Below are 7,689 nucleotides of genomic sequence, written 5' to 3'. Positions count from 1 at the left end.
ATTTATATCTATATTATAATATTTTTGGGGAATTTTGAACCTGGTCATTAGTAAAGGTGGCCACTTTTGACAGGTGGCCGTTAACACAGGTTTAACTGTATTGTATAACGTGCTATAAAAATTCTACATAGATACAATTCGCATAAATTAAACATAGATAGACAGACTCACATTTTTGAGAATATAGAACTGCCAACTAAAACTTCCATGGCACGCTCAGCAATAGTTATCAAAATTTTAATACACACATTTAAAGCTAACTATCTCAATAACAGTTAAACTAAGGTGTAGCAAATAGTTAACAAAACTTAAAAAGCAATTATAGTTCTTTCTAATAATGTCATAATTTAGTAGTATGATATATTTAAGAAAAATGAGAAATTTTTAAGTTTGCTCTTTGAATCTCCTTGTAAATTACAAAGTGTTAAGATACCTTTAAAATAGACAATATTAAAAAAACTTGTGCTGAACAACATGTTTCCCAATTTTATGATATACAAAGATACAATAAATATCTCATTACCCTCACAACAAAATTATCCTTCTCATGTCAGCAGCATAATATGCCAGATAAGAGGGACGTCATAAAGATGTATAATGAATACAAAATGTTAATATAATTTTATAAAAATGGCGGTATCTAGAATATATAAATGATGATATTTCTTATGTCAATCATCATTTTCTTCGTAGCAGTTGCAAAATCAACATGAAGATTACATTTTTTATTGTATTTGTGCTTGGTAAGTATTCAATATATTAACGAAATGTATTAATTGATATCTAAATGAGATTAGTTGTTTGAATTCTATTTACAACTACATATAAGAGTTTTTGCTGGTTTTCGTTTTAATATTACTTTAAAATTCTTCTTTCTCAGCTTCTCCATTTTCAAGGGTCACTGTTTGTTCCTTACTTTTATTCACCATTCATCGCTGTTTGTCTTGTGTTATTCATTTTAAATGTCTTTTTAAGTTATCTGCAAAACGGTCCTTTTATCTTCTCCTGGTTCCCTTTTTTCCCTCAGCTGCTAAGAGGTATATCCTTTGTTCTACATAGTTCTTATTTCTATGTCTAACGAAACCAAACCACTGCAGTCTTTATCTGAATCTTTTTTGTAACTGTAGTCACCCCAGCTCTTGTCCTAATCACGTCATTCCGGATCTTGTCCATTTTGGTCTTACCCAAAATTTCCGTAACATTTTCATTTTAGCTATATCCATCTTCTTTTTTATCCAAGAGATGGCAAGGGATATATTGTGCTCTTCATCAAAAAGTGGATCTTTTTGGAGAAACCGACTTCAGAAAAACATTTGTGAACTGCAGCAGGAAATACTTTTTTCCAAGCAGCTAGAGTCCAGACAAGTGCATTGGATTTTATGTTTTTTTCGCAACTATAAAAATATTTTATTCAAAAAAAAAAAATCGGTCAATTAATTTGATACTCTGAACTATTTCTTGTTCTAAGAAATGTAAAGCGTTATTTTATGGCAGGACGACTATTTTTAAATGAAGCTTTAGTATGTGACATGGCATTATTTAGAAAAGAAGCACTTTTTATTTTATTTTTTTTATTTTATTGCCAAATTTATACAGTCATCTTGTCATAATTTCTTTTGCCATTCAAGAATTTTTGTTAGAAACCCAATAACGGTAATTTGTCACTATGACTACGCTTAAAACAGCAATTAATTTTTTACTTTCTCCAATTACTAATGGATCTTCTTTCGAACATTCCATATTTGCACATAGCAAAAGAGTCAAACATTGTTTTGTCAAAAAAAAGTCTTATCAAGTATGCCGCGATAATAAAGCCCTGATTCGTCAGCATTATATGCATCTCGTGAAGAATAATGCCTTAATATCAATGGTAACTTGGATTCTCCGTCCTATATGTCGTCCAAATTAACCTGTGCAGACTCACCTCAACATCAACCTTACATATTTGAATATAGCAAAATAGTCAAACGTTGTTCTGCTGCTGTCTTGCCATCAATTAGTTAATTTTAGCACACATATCTGTTTTTAGAAAGATTTTGTTTTTAAAAAGATTTTGTTTTTATATGAAATATGTTGACTTTAATGTTTTGACTGCTAAAAGAAAAATTTCTAAGTGTGTGGGTGTGCGTGTGTTTACGTGTGTGTGTGTGTGTGTGTGTGTGTGTATGTGTGTGTGTGTGTGTGTGTGTATCTAGCTTTAAATGTTAATTTTTTTTTTATTTTTTTTATTTTATATTTTTATTTTATATGTACTATTTGTAAGTATACTATATTAAAAAAATTAGGTAAATACGTTATTGACTTTAGAATTATCAAAATTTTTATTTTTAGGCCTCATCGCATCTGGAATCTTCCAAGCAGAAGCTGGAAATGTTCAATCTAAACCAGTCACGGAAAAACCCAAAAAACACAAAAAACATTAATATGTAGTATTATTTTAATATGATTATTAGTTTATATTAATTCATTTTTATCTTGAAATACAACAAGATTCTTACAACGAAAAACCTTTTAAATAACTTAACTTCCAAAGAAACTTTCATAATCTTATATGTTTTCAAATAAAATTATTTAGTAATATAATACTTATCAATTCATCATCATCATCATCCAGTCTTCATTTATCACGTCCACTGCTGGATATAGGACTCCCTTAAACTCCTCCATTCTTTGCGATTTTGTGCTCTTTGTTGCCAATTTTTCGTGATACGCCTGATGTCGTCAGCCCAACGTGTAGGTGGTCTTCCTCTACTATGTTTGTATGCTCTTGGCCTTCAATGTGTAACACTCGTCCATCGAGAGTCATACATTCTCGCTACATGGCCTGCCCAATTCCATTTAAGTTCCGCTATGCGTTCCACAACATCAGCAATACTCGTCCTTCTTCGCAGATTTTCGTTTCTTATTCGGTCCCGCAACACCACTCCCAGTATGGGAGTGTGTATCCCCGAGTATTCGTCTTCGGATTTCGCATGTTTGGTTATCCCAGCTGATTTGTTTGTTGTATTCTATAGATTTTTCAATAAGTGTCTTTACTGTATGGAGGTGATTATTGGTACCATAATTTAATCGGAATCCTGCCTGCTCTCTCGTTTGGTAGAAATCTAATTTTCTCTCCAATCTTGATGTCACTAACCTAGTGAAGGATCGATTAAAACTTAACGATTAAATACAATTTAATCCACAGAAGAAGAAAAAAAAATTAAAAAAACGGTTACGATAAAAAGAAAAATGATCTTGTAAGAATGAAAAATGTGCAGAAGCAAGCAAAAAGTTTTTTTGTCGTATTCATACCATTATTTTTGAAAATTGTTTCTTAAATGTGGTTGGTATTCTTCATTTTAAATAATAATAATGCAAATTTGTCACCGTTCCAGAACTTGGTAAATATATTAGTAATAAACTCCGTAGTTTTATAGAACAAATATGAAATAAAGAACGACATTTCTCTGAAAATATAAGAAATTTTTATATCGTTTCAACACTAAATCACTATAGACGATGAAACGAAGCACTAAAACTGTGTTTTGTCGCAATTGGGCATGTAGCTTATAAGAAAGACGAAAAAATCGATAATGTAATGCAGTACTACGAATATATCAGTACAACACTTAAACAATGATAAAATACAGTGGTAAGTTTTATTTTAGTTGAAATTTAGTCACTTATCTATACAGCAATATTATGTAAGTTGAGATTAATTTTAAAACTTGTCCAATGTTGGAGATACATCGCAGATGTTTTCTCTCTGGTGGATCGAAAAGTAAACCTGAATTCACTTGTAACTTATATTTCCTTCGTATTTATTGCAGTGCAGTAGGATTTTTCTGTTTAGGGTATGTCCCTTAAAAATGTTTTCTTTGGATTTCGTAATGATCTTGATATTATCATGATAGTATGTTATGGCTGAGCTAAATTTACTTATGTGAATTCATCTTACAGCTTAACTCAGTTATAATAGTAATCCTATAAGTATAATATAAATAATAGGTATAATAGAGTGTAAGTATACTGGGTATAATAAACCAGTTATCTCATTTCAGGAGTATTTGTGTATTACCTGATTTATCTAAATTTGTATTTTTTTTCCGCTATTTGATTTGTTTTATTTATGTTGTTTAGTTTTCTAATGTGTTGACATTCCGTATTACTTTTACCTGGCAGAACTTTTAAGTAATAAAAATTATTAAATAAATAACTAATAAGAAAGTAAATTAGACAGATATGTAGAGCAAAAATACAAGGTAATTAGGTTTGCTTTCTTTTATGGACTCTTAATGCATTATGTTTTATTAGAGAGGTTTAGCCTATATTTTTTTTCTGTTTTTATCTTTTTATAGATAAAATGCCGAGTTTTCTCGTCCCTCCATAAAAAACTAGAAGCTCCCCTTTAATTTTTTCCCATCCTTTAAGTACCAAATTATTTTCATTGGAAAAATAACATCCCCAATATATAGATCCACGTCCCAAAGCTTACTGTTGTGTTCTTCAAAATACCTGAGCGCCTGTTTGTAAAGTGAACCGACTTGCACCTGGATTTTCTGTTTCTCTTTCAATCACCCACTTCACATTCAGACAAATTACGTTACAAGATAATTCTTCATAGTTCTCCATATTCCTTAATTTTCACTCTGAACAATTTGTACGTGACAAATTACTAACGAAGCGATTCTTTTTCATATAAAAACCTACTGACTGATATATACTGTTTTTTAAAAAACAGTAATTTTCATAATAATTTGAAATAGAGCGAGGAGAAGAAAACGTAATATAACTATCTAACTTGGAGGATAGATGTGTACTAGTATAAGAAAATTGTTAAATCAGCATTTATGTGAAAGTAAAAGGCAGGAACTGCTACAGTGGAGACTCTAATATGTATCACTTGTTACTTCATCAGTGCTACCAACTACTCAGAAGGGCCAAATTTAAAAAATCATGTGTTAAATAATTTTTTTGAAGTTTTCTATAAAGTTACTTGAGGTATTCACAGGTCATTTATTAACGAAATATTTGTATTTAGCGATCTCGAAAATGACCCGAGTAATGACTTTTGACTAATTTTGAAGGAAAATAACATAAAACTCCAAGATACGAGGTCTACCCTGGGCACCAGGTAGCTTGATCATGACTGACTATAATGACTGCCGACTGTTTGAGAACGAGTTTAAAATACCCCAGGAGACGAGGTCCATCCTGGACACCAGGTAGCTCGAAGATGTCTGATCTGTTTTGCTGTATTACTGTGAAAGTTGGACAATGGACTCTAAAAGATAAAAAATAATAAATACCTTTAAAATGTATATATAGAGGCGAATGTTGAGAATTTCATAGGTACAAAAAGTTACCAACGGTGAGGTACTTCGGCTTATGAGTAAACAAAAACAATTACTTAGTATAATCAAAGAGTGGAAAATACAATACTTAAGCCATGTGTTGAGAGGTGAAAGATATAAATTACTCCAAATCATATTGGAAAGTAAAGTGCAGGGCAAAAGATCAGTTGGAAGACTCCAGAACTCGTGGCTGAAAGACCTGAGGAGATGGTTTGACCGCTCATCCACAAAAATCTTTCGTGCAGGAGTTTCCAAAACTACAATTGTGATTTGGATCGCCAATATTTTAAAAGGAGATGGCGTAATAAGAAGAAGAAGATATAATTTGGAAATGCATTTGCCTTATTCAAACACGAAATTTTTATTTTGCCACTATGAATTTTGATTCCTGGCACCTTCTCGAATCAAATGCAAAAACTGTTAATTAATCTTTTTGCTGAAAATCCGTAGGTTTAGTAATTTTAGCGCTTCATTTCCTTGCCTACCATGGAAACTAAATTGTTTATAATTTTATTCGCAGATAGTCATTGGATCCACAAAATAATTTTTCTCAGTGACTTCTAATACAAATGATTACTATTAAATGATTGTTGCATATAATAATATAGATTATTAATTAATATTTTACAGGTCATATTTGAAAGTTATTCACGCAATAACGATACATTTCTTTGAAAACTAAGTGAATTTGACAAAATGGTGTATCACCTTAACCCCTTAAGAAACTATCCCGAGATAATTCGTCTTACTCTTGTATCTAAAATAGCCAACCCGAGATATACCGTTTTGAGCTATTTAGTGGGAATTTAAGCGATTTATTTCGTTTTTTCCAGTTATGCTTTCGGAATTAAACGAATTTCGACGAAGTAGTTGTTACAAGTCCTGGCTGCGTAATATTAGATAATGGACAGGTCAAACGGTCTAGGATTTGTTTCGTATAGCTGCCGACCGAGAAAGATTTCATCAGCTTGCGTACGATAATAGCCAACTCTTAAAAACCAACACGGTACACAAAAAAGAAGTTGTTACAAAGTTATTGATGTATAATACATCAATAGACGGGTGGAAGGGGGAAGCGACCTCAGTGTGTAAACAACACGTGCTGTGTAAGGTTATGTATACGTACAAACATTTTATAAAATTGAATCGTTATTTTATTCACTATGAATTCTAGCCAGCTTAGTAAAGATTCAGATGACAGTTTTGAGCTAGATGTATCCAGGACATCAGAAAGTGAAGGTGAAAGTAAAATGTGGTTAAGTCACTGGGATTTGAATAAAGATAATGACAGTGCAACCGGTTTACTTCAAGCAGTCCGGCAATGGATTAGAGTGGATGTTGACCGGCTAGGCCCAGCTCCACTGAGATTTCCTTTTATTGGGAAATCAAAGTATCATCATTTCGATATACACGATGTTTGGAATAAGGTTGAGTTTTTCAATATGTTCTTCGATAATAGACTAGTGGACAAAATTGATAAAGAAATCAATTGTTTTGCTAATTAGAAAAAGCAATCATGCTTTCGTGATTGTATATATATATATATATATATATATATATATATATATATATATATATATATATGTATATATATATATATATATATATAAATACGTTCGAATTATCGGGTAAAGTGATTTGTAATAAAAGTCTTTCTTTTTTATGAGTTACTCAATATTTCGCCATTTATTTAATAGCTTCCTCAGGAGTAAACTAAAACAATTTGAACATTACAAAAAATGGCGTACAAATACATTTTAAAACACTCACAGAATTTAAAAGATTTAAAAAGATTTAAAAGAAACGTTAGAAGAATGACATTTCCTTGATGAATTATTAAGGTTAGTTGTTATTAAGATGGTTGTTGGCTATTTTGAATATTTATAAATTTTGTTCAATATGTTACAATATATTATGTTACTTAATCGTCCAGTATCCTTGATAATTCATCAAAGAAATATCATTCTTCCTACGTTTCTTTTATTGTTATTTTTATTTTTACATTTGAAATATCTTTAATTTTTTATCGTATAGCTGTAACGAACGTGCTTAAGACAATTTAATCTTAACATTCAATATTTCAAATACTTCAATGTCAGTTTTTATTTGCAAAATCTTTTAAATTCTGTGAGTGTTTTAAAATGTATTTGTACGCCATTTTTTGTAATGTTCAAATTGTTTTAGTTTACTCCTGAGGAAGCTATTAAATAAATGGCGAAATATTGAGTATCTCAGAAAAAAGAAAGATTTTCATTACAGACCACTTTACCCGCTAATTCGAACGTATTTATAAATTATTTTTTGGTCGAAATAATCACTTCTTATATATATATATATATATATATATATATAT

General features: G+C 30.7%; 1 long non-coding RNA gene across 1 annotated transcript; it reads left to right on the top strand.

The window, feature by feature from the left end:
- The first annotated feature begins 623 nt into the window (after positions 1 to 623).
- On the top strand, positions 624 to 2,583 carry LOC140433469 (uncharacterized). Its single transcript, XR_011949979.1, has 2 exons — positions 624 to 743; positions 2,332 to 2,583. It is a non-coding gene; the product is annotated as an uncharacterized lncRNA (long non-coding RNA).
- The last annotated feature ends 5,106 nt before the right edge of the window (positions 2,584 to 7,689 follow it).

The sequence above is a fragment of the Diabrotica undecimpunctata genome, chromosome 2 (genome assembly GCF_040954645.1).
Source record: "Diabrotica undecimpunctata isolate CICGRU chromosome 2, icDiaUnde3, whole genome shotgun sequence".
In the NCBI taxonomy this organism is placed as follows: domain Eukaryota; kingdom Metazoa; phylum Arthropoda; class Insecta; order Coleoptera; family Chrysomelidae; genus Diabrotica; species Diabrotica undecimpunctata.
The sequence above is the reverse complement of the archived record's forward strand: the minus strand, read 5'-3'. Positions and strand labels throughout refer to the sequence as shown.